Source organism: Schistocerca americana, chromosome 10 (genome assembly GCF_021461395.2).
Source record: "Schistocerca americana isolate TAMUIC-IGC-003095 chromosome 10, iqSchAmer2.1, whole genome shotgun sequence".
In the NCBI taxonomy this organism is placed as follows: domain Eukaryota; kingdom Metazoa; phylum Arthropoda; class Insecta; order Orthoptera; family Acrididae; genus Schistocerca; species Schistocerca americana.
This window is the reverse complement of record NC_060128.1, coordinates 155141928-155156971: the sequence shown is the minus strand read 5'-3', so window position 1 is coordinate 155156971 and position 15044 is coordinate 155141928. Positions and strand designations below refer to the sequence as shown.

The window sequence follows — 15044 nt, the reverse complement described above, 5'->3', positions numbered from 1 at the left end:
CAGCTGCTGCAGATGCAGCTGTCGTCGCTGCTCCTCCTCCTGCTCCAGCTGCTGCTGGCCAGGTGCCTCTGCCGTCTGCTGCTGCTGTTCTGTCTGCAGAGGCTGCTGCGGCTCGTCCTCGGGCTGTTTCTCCTCTTTCTCGTCCTTTTCTAGCTTGATTAGGAGTTTCTGATACAGCTCCTCCTCCATCTGCTCGTATATCTCGCCCACCACCTCAGAATAACCATCCTGGCCTCGCCTCTGCAGGAGCTGACACTGCTCTTTCTCCAGCCGCTTATCCTGATCCAGCTTATGTTCCAGCTGGGGACGCATTCCGGAGCGCTCCACTCCACAACAGCGTATCAGCGTCTCTGTAGCTGTGTCCAGTTTCTCCAGCAGTGCGTCTACACGCCTGCACAGGCTGTTCGCAGCTTCTAGCTGCAGCTGCTGGAGTCTGAACGTGTCCATGATCCGCTCATCAGCCCCGCCTTCCAGCCGAAGGCGTCTACTGAGTGCAACCTCTCGCGAGACTCCTGCCATAGTACTCCCCGCTTCGCTAAACGTCAGACCTCGCTAGCAATGTCGCTTCCAACACCACCTAGCGAAACAGTTGAAAAGACGCGACGTATGTGCAGAAACCTAGCAACGGAACCAATGAGTAAGAGAGTCGTCCCATTGTTATTCACGCTGAGGCAACACAGAGTTGTTCTTTGTCCCGTTTGTCAAAAAACATCATCGCAGTTAAGTTAGGATAATCATACCGGTATTATTTTTAAAAATATCGTAATCGAATACGCAGCACAAAATGTATTGGTGTCACGAGTATACCTTTTTCCTTTTCTCTGCAGTATACTAAATGTAGATTAAACCGAAGAGGAAATGAACATAAATTTCATTAATGTTAAGCGTACAGAAAGGTAGCAATCGTGACCTGTTCAAGGAAACGTCGGTACCGACGATATGGATGATCGAAATGAAGTATTGACAGAAACGCACGAAAATGCAAACAGAAAGCATAATACCGGCTGTAAATGGTCGCCATTATTTCCTACCATCCAAAATTGTGCCATTTGTATTTCAGAGGTAGCACGCGATTTTACATTAACGAAAATCTTAAACGTTGCCTCTTTCGGAATACAGTTACACTGTTTCAGAGAGTTTGTTATAATTGCTGTTGAAGTAGAAACTATTTTAACTCCGTCTAGTGGATAAAATGAAGGCCGACGACCCCTATTAAGACAGTTTTCTGAACTGCTGCGATTCTGATAGTAAATCCCGGTGCTTCGATAAGTGTTAACTATATCATCAATACTTTCTTTTATTTTTCTACATGCACCGTTCTCCTTGTTTCACATATCCACGAAGTCCACACTCTACGATATTATTTAACGATCATAATTGTCCATGGTCACATACATCACTCCTCCGCTTCTTAGTCCTTCTAAGGTACATTGAGAATCATAAGTGGTGACGAGACGTAGGTCTACAGTTGTGATTTGAGACAAACGTTCAATCTTCACAATGAGTTGGGAAAGGTTCACCAAGACCAAAACACGCTCGCCCGGTCAGGTCAAATGTCAAAGCCATGGTGATAGTTTTCTTTGACTTTGAAGCGTTAGTTCATCATGAATTTGTCCAACCTGGACTAACTGTTAATCGATGGTACTATTTGGACGTGTTGCGACGCCTGCAAGAGAATGTGAGAATGAAACGGCGTGAAATGTGGCGAGACAATTCATGGTTCTTGCATTACGATAATACACCCCCACGTTCATTCCTGTTGGTGTGTTACTATTGCACAAAAAAAGAAATCAGTGTGCGCCCCATTCTTCACACTTTCCTAACATGAGCCCTGCGAACATCTTTTTATTTCCAAAGTTGACAATCCCATCGAAAGGATAAAGATTTGCAACGATTAACGAGATAAAGAAAATCTGCAGACGGCACTTCACGCGATCCAGCAGGAGGCGTATCAAGACTGCTTCCACAAATGGAAACGGCGTTGGGAGCGGTGTATCAGTTGTGGAGGAGAGTATGTCGAAGGAGACCATGTACAATAAGTAAAAGATAATAGCAGAAAAATTTTGTGAACAAAGTTACGGAATTTTTTGAACAGACCTCATACAAACACATCAAATCAATATTAGTAAATGGAAACATGGAGCCTGCTTATATTATCCTTTATTTTCTTCCTGTGTTAGAAAGAATGTCATAAACAACTGTATTTTTTCCTTCAATGGAGCTGACTTTTTTATATAATACAAAGTTATTTAATAGAATTGCTTCATCAATTTATGTTTTTATTTCTAACAAGGATAAGCATCAGCTGTGTTATGTTATTGTAAACCCTAAATCATACACTCCTGGAAATTGAAATAAGAACACCGTGAATTCATTGTCCCAGGAAGGGGAAACTTTATTGACACATTCCTGGGATCAGATACATCACATGATCACACTGACAGAACCACAGGCACATAGACACAGGCAACAGAGCATGCACAATGTCGGCACTAGTACAGTGTATATCCACCTTTCACAGCAATGCAGGCTGCTATTCTCCCATGGAGACGATCGTAGAGATGCTGGATGTAGTCCTGTGGAACGGCTTGCCATGCCATTTCCACCTGGCGCCTCAGTTGGACCAGCGTTCGTGCTGGACGTGCAGACCGCGTGAGACGACGCTTCATCCAGTCCCAAACATGCTCAATGGGGGACAGATCCGGAGATCTTGCTGACCAGGGTAGTTGACTTACACCTTCTAGAGCACGTTGGGTGGCACGGGATACATGCGGACGTGCATTGTCCTGTTGGAACAGCAAGTTCCCTTGCCGATCTAGGAATGGTAGAACGATGGGTTCTATGACGGTTTGGATGTACCGTGCACTATTCAGTGTCCCCTCGACGATCACCAGTGGTGTACGGCCAGTGTAGGAGATCGTTCCCCACACCATGATGCCGGGTGTTGGCCCTGTGTGCCTCGGTCGTATGCAGTCCTGATTGTGGCGCTCACCTGCACGGCGCCAAACACGCATACGACCATCATCGGCACCAAGGCAGAAGCGACTCTCATCGCTGAAGACGACACGTCTCCATTCGTCCCTCCAATCACGCCTGTCGCGACACCACTGGAGGCGGGCTGCACGATGTTGGGGCGTGAGCGGAAGACGGCCTAACGGTGTGCGGGACCGTAGCCCAGCTTCATGGAGACGGTTGCGAATGGTCCTCGCCGATACCCCAGGAGCAACAGTGTCCCTAATTTGCTGGGAAGTGGCGGTGCGGTCCCCTACGGCACTGCGTAGGATCCTACGGTCTTGGCGTGCATCCGTGCGTCGCTGCGGTCCGGTCCCAGGTCGACGGGCACGTGCACCTTCCGCCGACCACTGGCGACAACATCGATGTACTGTGGAGACCTCACGCCCCACGTGTTGAGCAATTCGGCGGTACGTCCACCCGGCCTCCCGCATGCCCACTATACGCCCTCGCTCAAAGTCCGTCAACTGCACATACGGTTCACGTCCACGCTGTCGCGGCATGCTACCAGTGTTAAAGACTGCGATGGAGCTCCGTATGCCACGGCAAACTGGCTGACACTGACGGCGGCGGTGCACAAATGCTGCGCAGCTAGCGCCATTCGACGGCCAACACCGCGGTTCCTGGTGTGTCCGCTGTGCCGTGCGTGTGATCATTGCTTGTACAGCCCTCTCGCAGTGTCCGGAGCAAGTATGGTGGGTCTGACACACCGGTGTCAATGTGTTCTTTTTTCCATTTCCAGGAGTGTATTTAGCTTTCAGATATCTGTCCTCGTCAATGGAAGAACACTTAATGGAAACTACCTGGCAGACTCTGGACTCAATGGGCGTTCTGGACTCAATGGAAAGACTATTCAAGCCATAACGGAACATTTGTAATGTGTCACGAGAACAAAGCAAAATAATACAGGAATAATTACGAAAACACAAAAACACAAAATTGACTACTATAACTACAGCAACTGGGGAGAAAATATATTGACGGGAAAAAATCGCTACACAAAAAAATAATTAATGCAGGGTAATGAAATTCTGGGAACACATTTGTCTAGGCAGCATATTTAAGTGATTAATGTTGTAAGACCACCGATTAATATACGCACGAGATAAGCCACAGCAAATGTGAATTGCTGTTACATTAATAACTGATGTAACCATCAGAAATTTGAATGGAAGCATGTAAGCGTGCATGCATTGTGCTGTACAGGTGCCGCATATCAGTTTGTGGGATGGAGTTCCATGCATGCTGCATTTGGTCGGTCAATACAGACGATTAATACTGGTTGTGGATGATGCTGGAGTTGTCATCGGATGATGTACAATTATGTGATCGAATGGAGACAGATCTAGTGACCAATAAACCAAGGCAACATGTCGACGCTCTGTAGAGAATGCTGGGTTACAATAGCGATATGTGTCCCAGCGTTATCCTTTTGGAAATCACACCCTTGTAACCTGTCCGTGAATGGCAGTACAGCAGGTCGAGTAACCAGACTAACATACAAATTTTCAGTCAGGGTGCGAGGGATAACCACGAGAGTGCTCCTGCTGACGATCTCACCCCATACCATAACTTTAGATGTAGCTCCAGCGTGTTTAGTATGGCCGGCCGGGGTGGCCGAGCGGTTCTAGGCGCTACAGTCTGGCACTGCGCAACCACTACGGTCGCAGGTTCGAATCCTGCCTCGGGCATGGATGTGTGTGATGTCCTTAGGTTAGTTAGGTTTAAGTAGTTCTAAGTTATAGGGGACTGATGACTTCAGAAGTTAAGTCCCATAGTGCTCAGAGCCTTTTGAACTATTTTGTTTAGTATGCACAGAAGTTGGTTGCAGACCCTCAACCGGCATCTTTCTTACCACCACACAGCTTGGCACCGAGGCAGAACCAGCTTTTATCAGAAAACACAACAGACCTCCACCCTGCTCTCCAATGAGTTCTTGCTCGACACCACTGAAGTCGCTAACGGCAACAGTTTGAAGTGGAATGCATGCTACAAGGTGTCTGGTACGAAGCTGTCCTTGAAGTTTGTAGCCGTTTCTTGTGTCGACTGTCGTGCCAACATCTGCTCAAATTGCTGCTGCAGATGCAGTACGATGTGCCGGAGCCATACACCGAAAACGGTGGTCTTCCCTCTCACAAGGGAACCTCCCCATCGCACCCCCCTCAGATTTAGTTATAAGCTGGCACAGTGGATAAGCCTTGAAAAACTGAACACAGATCCATCGAGAAAACAGTAAGAAGTTGTGTGGAACTAAGAAAAAAATAAGCAAAATATACAAACTGAGCAGTCCATGCGTAAGATAGGCAACATCAAGGATACTGTGAGCTGAGGAGCGCCGTGGTCCCGTGGTTAGCGTGAGCAGCTGCGGAACGAGAGGTCCTTGGTTCAAGTCTTTCCTCGAGTGAAAAGTTTTCTTTCTTTATTTTCGGAACGTTATGATCTGTCCGTTCGTTCATTGACGTCTCTGTTCACTGTAATAAGTTTGGTGTCTGTGTTTTACGACCGCACCGCAAAACCGTGCGATTAGTAGACGAAAGGACGTGCCTCTCCAATGGGAACCGAAAACATTTGATCACAAGGTCATAGGTCAACCGATTCCTCCACAGGAAAACACGTCTGATATATTCTATACGACACTGTTGACGGCACGTGCGTCACATGACAGGAATATGTTGTCGACCCACCTAACTTGTACACTTGGCGAATGGGTGAAAAGATTCTTCTACCTTGCCCGATTTAGGTTTTCTTGTGGATGTGATAATCACTCCCAAAAAAGTGATGAAAACATAAGAGTTTGTCACATAAACTGCAACAAATGAATGCAACAGTTTCTAGGTCGCACAGTTTTCCCTGTACTCTGTCAAAACATATGTTTTTAACGTTTTCAAATTTTTCCGTGTGTAGACCGTCAAATCCTGCATATGTCCAATCAAATCTGAACATGTCCTGGAATTTTAGAGAGCGAAGTTGATTATGTGTGAGTGCCTGAACTTTGATAATTGTCTGAAAATAAAAAATTAAACTTTTCACTCGAGAGACGACTTGAACCAAGGACCTCTCGTTCCGCAGCTGCTCACGGTAACAACGGGACCACGGCGCTCCTGAGCTCACATTCTCCTTGATGTTGCCTATCTTACGCATGGACTACTCAGTTTGTATATTTTGTTTATTTTTTTCGTAGTTCCACACAACTTCTTCCTGTTTTCTCGATTGATCTGTGTTCAGTTTTTCAAGGCCTATCCACTGTGCCAAATTATAACTAAATCTGAGGGGGGTGCGATGGGGAGGTTCCCCTGTCAGTAGCCTCACGTGGCCCATCCGGAGCCTGGTCTTCTTGAGACCATACATTCCCATGCCAGCAATCATGTACAGTGTCAGGCATTCAGCAGTATCGCAGAAGAAACCAGCTTCTCTTATCCCTATTACACGATCTCGTTCAAACTACGTGAGGTGTTGATAATGGCGTCTTTGTCGCCTTAAAGGCATTCTTGACTAACATCAACTCATCTTGTCCAGTCTCAACAGTAACTAACGCTTACGGCCATTACAGCGTGTACTTAAAGCAAATCTGATTAGCAATCTTGCAGTGGCGCTACTAGCGCCACTCTTTTCGGACTGGCGCGAAATTTGAATAGACATCATCTTACAGATGTAGAAACGCTCCTACCGGCTTTCGATTATGTTGCACAACTCCTTCTCGGTGTTGTGATTTTTTCTGTCAGTTTAGATTAACTTAAGTTGTTAGAAGATGACGAAACAGTCCTCCCCCCCCTCCACCAACGTCAACATTAAAAATTTTTCCCTGAGAAACTTGACAATAAGTAACGGTTCGTCTCATTCCATGCCACTGACAGCCTGTGTGAACACCGCCATTTGAAATGAATTGTGGAAATTTTTAACGCGACGTGATGTGTTCCGTTGTGCGAAAAGCGAGTCGGCCTTTATTAACAGCTCTTATTGTCCATATGAAAAAAATGAAAAACAGTAGATGAGTGTATTTTTATTTTTAGCAGTCAACCCTGCGACGTCACTGTCGGCAAATAACTGTGCTATGTCATTACTGTTGGTGACAGGAAAGAAACTTTTGAGATTCATAAGCGACGAATGCGAAACATTTTTTTTCCAAAATTAACATTTAATGACTTTAACACTTTAAGAGAGTCGCTCTTGAGTGTTCCCTAATCGATCCGGAATACATTGAAATTGATGTTGAAAGCAGCTTCACCTTGTTGTTATTATGGGTCAATGATAACTGTTGGCACAGTTAATCGTTATTAACTCCTTTTTTGTGAATAAGCTGAATAATTTTAGAAGGAAGACTTTTGCAAATATAATAAAGTAGCAACAATGATTTTCATCTAACATGGGTACGTATTTTTGGCACACTTCGACTTGCACACATAAAGATGTACGTGTAAAGATCGAAAACCGCACGTTGTCGCAACTGACGCACGTAGAAATGAAAATTGAAGACTGTTCTATTTAGTTGTGTACTTTTGATTCCCCCACTACTTTTTAATTGTCGTCGCCAAATGGTCCTTCTTGCCAAATGCCATAGTCTGTTTTTGACCGTTCGAGAGTTGACTGACATCAAGCAAATTTTAATTTGTTGCTGAGATCTGAAATGCAATGGCAGTGACAAAAAAAGTGGCTGTTGCAGTATACTGTGCAAGTTCTGGAACTCTACAAACAACATCCGTGTGACCGTGTCCGTGGATCATAAATCGTGGTACTTGTTGTTGTGGTCTTCAGTCCTGAGACTGGTTTGATCCAGCTCTCCATGCTACTCTATCCTGTGCAAGCCTCTTCATCTCCCAGTACCTACCTCAACCTACATCCTTCTGAATCTGCTTAGTGTATTCATCTCTTGGTCTTCCTCTACGATTTTTACCTTCCACGCTGCCCTCCAATACTAAATTGGTGATCCCTTGATGCCTCAGAACATGTCCTACCAACCGATCCCTTCTTCTGGTCAAGTTGTGATACAAACTTCTCTTCTCCCCAATCCTATTCAATACTTCTTCATTAGTTATGTGATATACCCATCTAATTTTCAGCATTCTTCTGTAGCACCACATTTCGAAAGCTTCTATTCTCTTCTTGTCCAAACTATTTATCGTCCATGTTTCACTTCCATACATGGCTACACTCCATACAAATACTTTCAGAAACGACTTCCTGACACTTAAATCTATACTCGATGTTAACAAATTTCTCTTCTTCAGAAACGCTTTCCTTGCCATTGCCAGCCTACATTTTATATCCTCTCTACTTCGACCATCATCAGTTATTTTGCTCCCCAAATAACAAAACTCCTTTACTACTTAAAGTGTCTCATTTCCTAATCTAATTCCCTCAGCATCACCCAACTTAATTCGACTACATTCCATTATCCTCGTTTTGCTTTTGTTGATGTTCATCTTATATCCTCCTTTCAAGACACTGTCCATTCCATTCAACTGATCTTCCAAGTCCTTTGCTGTCTCTGACAGAATTACAATGTCATTGGCGAACCTTAAGGTTTTTATTTCTTCTCCATGGATTTTAATAGCTACTCCGAATTTTTCTTTTGTTTCCTTTACAGCTTGCTCAATGTACAGATTGAATAACATTGGGAAGAGGCTACAACCCTGTCTTACTCCCTTCCCAACCACTGCTTTCCTTTCATGTCCCTCGACTCTTATAACTGCCTTCTGGTTTCTGTACAAATTGGAAATAGCCTTTCGCTCCCTATATTTTACCCCTGCCACCTTTAGAATTTGAAGGAGTATTCCAGTCAACATTGTCAAAAGCTTTCTCTAAGTCTACAAATGCTAGAAACGTAGGTTTGCCTTTCCTTAATCTTTCTTCTAAGATAAGTCAGTATTGCCTCACGTGCTCCAGTGTTTCTACAGAATCCAAACTGATCTTCCCCGAGGTCGGCTTCTACTAGTTTTTCCATTCGTCTGTAAAGAATTCGTGTTAGTATTTTGCAGCTGTGGCTTATTAAACTGATTGTTCAGTAATTTTCACATCTGTCAACACCTGCTTTCTTTGGGATTGGAATTACTATATTCTTCTTGAAGTCTGAGGGTATTTCACCTGTCTCATACATCTTGATCACCAGATGGTAGAGTTTTGTCAGGACTGGCTCTCCCAAGGCCGTCAGTAGTTCTAATGGAATGTTGTCTACTCCCGGGGCCTTGTTTTGACTCAGGTCTTTCAGTGCTCTGTTAAACTCTTCACGCAGTATCGTATCTCCCATTTCATCTGCATCTACATCCTCTTCCATTTCCATAATATTGTCCTCAAGTACATCCCCCTTGTATAGACCCTCTACATACTCCTTCCGCCTTTCTGCTTTTCCTTCTTTGCTTAGAACTGGGTTTCCATCTGAGCTCTTGATATTCATACAAGTCATTCTCTTATCTCCAAAGGTCTCTTTAATTTTCCTGTAGGCAGTATCTATCTTACCCCTAGTGAGATAAGCCTCTACATCCTTACATTTGTCCTCTAGCCATCCCTGCTTAGCCATTTTGCACTTGCTGTCGATCTCATTTTTGAGACGTTTGTATTCCTTTTTGCCTGCTTCATTTACTGCATTTTTATATTTTCTCCTTTCATCAATTAAATTCAATATTTCTTCTGTTACCCACGGATTTCTACCAGCCCTCGTCTTTTTACTTACTTGATCCTCTGCTATCTTCACTACTTCATCCCTCAAAGCTACCCATTCTTCTTCTACTGTATTTCTTTCCCCCATTCCTGTCAATTGTTCCCTTATGCTCTCCCTGAAACTCTGTACAACCTCTGGTTTAGTCAGTTTATCCAGGTCCCATCTCCTTAACTTCCCACCTTTTTGCAGTTTCTTCAGTTTTAATCTACAGGTCATAACCAATAGATTGTGGTCGGAGTCCACATCTGCCCCTGGAAATGTCTTACAATTTAAAACCTGGTTCCTAAATCTCTGTCTTACCATTATATAATCTATCTGATACCTTTTAGTATCTCCAGGGTTCTTCCATGTATACAACCTTCTTTCATGATTCTTAAACCAAGTGTTAGCTATGATTATGTTGTGCTCTGTGCAAAATTCTACCAGGCGGCTTCCTCTTTCATTTCTTAGCCCCAATCCATATTCACCTACTACGTTTCCTTCTCTCCCTTTTCCTACACTCGAATTCCAGTCATCCATGACTATTAAATTTTCGTCTCCCTTCACTATCTGAATAATTTCTTTTATTTCATCATACATTTCTTCAATTTCTTCGTCATCTGCAGAGCTAGTTGGCATATAAACTTGTACTACTGTAGTAGGTGTGGGCTTCGTATCTATCTTGGCCACAATAATGCATTCACTATGCTCGTGGTACTTATAAAGACAGGGACCGATGACCGTAGCAGTCTGGTCCCTTTAATCCCACAAACCAACCAACCAACCTTATAAAGACAGAAATATGTAGGCAGAAGCAATAAGAGATACTGTAAACGAAACGAGGGAAAATGTACCACAAAGTGATGAAAGTGTATAGTATAGTATGGGTCACATAAGCAAACGTTACAAAAAATCATTTAACCATTTTCTTTGATAATTTCAATATGTTAAAGTAGCAGATATTTTAAGGTAATATATACTAGGCACGTGGCCTCTTCCTTGTTAAAAGAATTACAGAGGTACGTACTATTTATGCAAATTTAAATGCTGCTTGTTACAACAGTATCCTGTATGTGTGAATTTATATGCATCAACAGTTCTGGTGCACCATAAAAGCATTGTAATGTTCAGCAGCAGTCATCCAAATTTGCACAGTGTAATGCGATACCGTATGAGGCAGGTTGTTGCAAATTTAGAATCCTTATTTTAAGTAAGACACCTTAAATGCAGTTGTTTCTATTTCTATGCATGGGGTTTAACTTTTTTTCATACAACCTATAATAAGTATATTGCAGTAAGGCAAATGAATTGCCTGAAGCAAGATCCCTAAGGTAACTTGCAACTTTAGAGAAGCAGCAATAGCATCCCGCATTAGCGAATATTTTTTCTGAAGAGATGTGCCTATTAGTCTCAATAAAGGTTCAAAACTACACCTGATCATTCAAAAATGGTTTTCGAAGAAAGCTTCGATCCCATTTTACAACTCGCTAATTAGCATTCTAGACACTGCCAGCTCATTTCTCCGCACAATCGACTTTCGAGAGTCGCGGGCCGACGTGGTTCAAATGCTAATAATTTCTGCTGAACATACTAATATTCATTTACTGTGAATATGAACGTCATATCTCTAGTCATTCAAGGTGTTCTGTTTTTTCTGAACATGAGTGTGGAAAATTTATTCAAAATAGGAGGAAGGGCAGCATCGGTCATACATTTTTAACCCGTTTAATGCAGATTGATTTAGATTTAAGATTAGATTAGATTCAGTTTTCGTTCATTGACCCAAAAATAGGATAATTCTCGCGGGAATGGAACATGTCGGGGAGTATAACATAAAAAACAGAACATCTGAATGTATTACTCACTTCCTCGATCATTTGTTTGGAGATTGTCAAGATATATGAATACATTAAACTGGCACTGCTAATATTTACAGAATTAATACATTATCCGAATGAAATACCGTTATGCACCTTTAATAAATTTATCATACACAAAATACATTATCTTGACTATTGTGACCAAGTGCTATCAAAACTGAAATCTAACAAACGTTTTTACTTAAGATAGCCTAACAGTCCCTGATAAGATATTCACTTATGGAGTAGAAGGAGTTCTTACCAAAACGTCTTTGAAGCTCTGTTTAAACTGTGCTTTATCTGAAACCAGGTCTTTAATGGTTGCTGGCAATTTGTCGAAAATGTATGGTTCAGCTGCTGTGTAGCTATCTTTGATTTTATATCCAAGTCATGAAGACTCAACATAAACAAAATTGTACATGGTACCACGTTGTCTTTACAGATAACAGTCATCAGAACAAAATTCACTTGCGCCCTTGGGGAATTAAAGTTACTTTTGAAGCTAATGACAATCCTACTTAAATACTGCTGTGTTTGTATTTACACATCACTAAATAATGACTGCTCTACACAATACTACAATATTTGGTTACAAGATTAATATCATATCTGTAAAGGCAATATTATATTTACGGAACTTGTCACCTATCAGAATCTTGGCTAACTCTAATCTAAAAATAAAAACAAAGCCGAACTGATGAAAAAAAAAAAACTTTCTGCTGTACCTTTGGTGTGTAGTAGTTAGCACCCAAGCACATAACATAAAAATTTTGAACTTGTACTCTTCAGAATACAACACGTATGTTGCAGTGCTTGTAGTGCCTCCAGTTGCCATATATCTCAATGAATACTTCTAATAAAATACCGTGAACTGGCTTGGCATCTCACGTACGTCTCCTCGGTTTTGTATAGAGCCGGACAGGTGCCTCAAAAATAATTAAAACTGATTTTACATTCGAAAATGACTTTCGTACTCGGCATATTTGAAATTAATTATTTCTCAGTATCTCTCCTGTTATCTTGCTCTTACTAGCGTACTGGACGTCTCCAAACTGTGTCTACGAGATACCCATGTCCGTACCTGACATATGTAGTTCCCATTTTTCTTTGTCAGCGTCACTATCCTTCGGTTAAAAGATGCGCAGTCGTGTTAACTCCTGTAGATATTTGAGAGAAGGACTTTCGCCTGGAGCATACTACTGAGCTTATCCCTATGAATAACTTCACTTGTCACCATCTTCAAGATGGCGTATTTAAAGTGACGTTCCAAACTCCGGTGTTTCTGTGCGTGTGTGGGGACTAGTGCAGCAGGGGATACAACCCGTCGGCTTTGAACAATGACGTCACAAGTCGCCAGAGAGCATGTATTACAGAGATGAAAGAGCTGAGGAGAATGTTGAGAAACAAAGGAATGCGAGAGAGATAAACATTGATCTTGTTAAAAGCATAAGTGTTTTTTGACTTAAAAAAAAAAAAATCTCACGAGATGGAATAAACTGATCCTACTTTATTAAGCAATATCTTGTCAAAAGCCGAGAAGCGATTGTTCTTAATGTTCTAGCTCCCTTCAGTACATAATAAGTGTTTTTTGACTTTAAAAAAAAAATCTCACGAGATAGAATAAACTGATCCTACTTTATTAAGCAGCTCCCTTCAGTACCTAATAAGTGTTTTTTGGCTTTTTAAAAAAAAATCTCACGAGATAGAATAAACTGATCCGCAATATCTTGTCAATATCTTAGTGTTCTAGCTCCCTTCAGTACGTAATAAGAGTTTTTTGGCTTTTTAAAAAAAAAAATCTCACGAGATAGAATAAACTGATCCTACTTCATCAAGCAATCAGTAAAGAAACGAAACTGGAACATAACAGCAAAAGCTTTTAGATTTACATTCAATTATTTTAATGATAGTGCTTATTAGAACACAGAACTGCTTTATTATCTATGCCTGGAAGTGAAGTCTTTATGATCTATGACTAAGGAATGACGTCATTGTTCAAAGCCGACGGGTTGTATCCCCTGCTGCACTAGACCCCGTGTGTGTGTAACACCGTTTCATATCGCACTATAAAAAACCTTTCGTGTAAATCAGCACAAACCAGACATCCGTTAAATTATTGTATGGTTGAAGGATGATGGAAGTATGAAATCCCACAAGACGTACGTTGACACAAATATTTTCTGCAATTCTTTTTTTTTTCATTTATTGAATTTCAATTCCCCCCCGAAGGGGGCAGGCTGGCAGCAGCTTAGTATGCCGCTCTTCAGCCGACAGATTTTGTGACAAAGATCAAGAGAACAAATAATAAAAAACAGGCGATAAAATCGGAGACTTAGAGATAACAAGGCGAAAAGAAATCGTGGAACTTAAAACAACAACAGAGGGATGATGATGCTAAGAAAAATACATACGAAGCAGACAGGGAAAACAATAGACAGTTAAAAAACACGGCGACAGTCTGGATTCTGTTCGCAAAGGACATAAAATTCACACCTAGCGACAGCATGGTTTCTGTTCGCAACACGAGAAAGACAAACAACACTGAATAGTCACTGGAACACTGCACTAAAAAGTTGGCAAATGTGACACCACAGTCGAGAGCAGGTGGGGGGAAACTGGACAGAAGAGGGGAAAACAAAAAAGGGGGGAAAGGAGAGTAAAAGCGAAGGGGGGAGCCGGGAAAGGAGCTGAAGGAGGATGAGGACCCATAAGAGGGGTGGGGGGCAGACGCGACAGGGAGTGGGGTAGGCAGAGGAGGGGAATACTAAAGGACTGGGGGGGAGAAGGGAGGTTATTTTCTGCAAATTTTTCGTTGTACTTTATACGAAAATCTTGAACGTTCTGAGATACGTTTCACACATACTCTTAGCAAGGACGTAGTAAACTCGAAATTTAATTGAAAGTTTCACTGTTCATCAAGAAAACAAAAATCATCCATAAAAGTATCAAATGAGTTAGCTTCTAAATACTACACTACAAGTAGAGTAATCTTACATAAATAGAGGACGGTATAAAAACAAAAACGTGTACCTTCAAATTTTAAAAGTGATGCCTCGGTTAGGTAGCGTGCAGTTGTTCATTAGCGTTAGAATAATTCATGTCTCAAAAACGAATCTAACGAACAGCAGGGCTGGAATATGCTATTTTGCATGCTTCTTTCGCTTGAGAAACATCTTATAGATGCAATTTAATGAAAATGCCTTCCTTTTGCTAGCGGATGTGCACAGATGAGAGTTTATTCACCAGCATTGTTTCGCACAAATTCTTGCTTCACAAATAACTCATACCTCATGCTACTGAACTAGCTGAAGCCATTAAATCAGTGGTTATCAGCGTAAGGTCTATGGTAATCAGCATAGAGTAGATTATTTTGCTGTTGTTTGGTTGCCAGTACACTTTTAACCATTCAATTCGCCACTTTTCCTGCTGCTACGTCACATCAAACTCCGGAAGTTTTATTTATTTCAAATTAATTATAAAAATAGGAAATTAATATTCCCAGAAACTTTTATGTTATCTTACTGAAAACCACTTCATAG

The 15044-nt window shown here is 41.9% G+C and overlaps 1 long non-coding RNA gene across 2 annotated transcripts in view; it reads right to left on the bottom strand.

Annotated features, from left to right (window-relative positions):
* LOC124552623 overlaps positions 1–14996 on the bottom strand; it is a 38086-nt gene extending 23090 nt beyond the window's left edge. For both annotated transcript variants that reach the window (XR_006967944.1, XR_006967943.1), the window contains exon 1: positions 14536–14996. This is a non-coding gene — a long non-coding RNA (uncharacterized LOC124552623). The remainder of the gene's footprint in view (positions 1–14535) is intronic.
* Between the last annotated feature and the right edge of the window lie 48 nt (positions 14997–15044).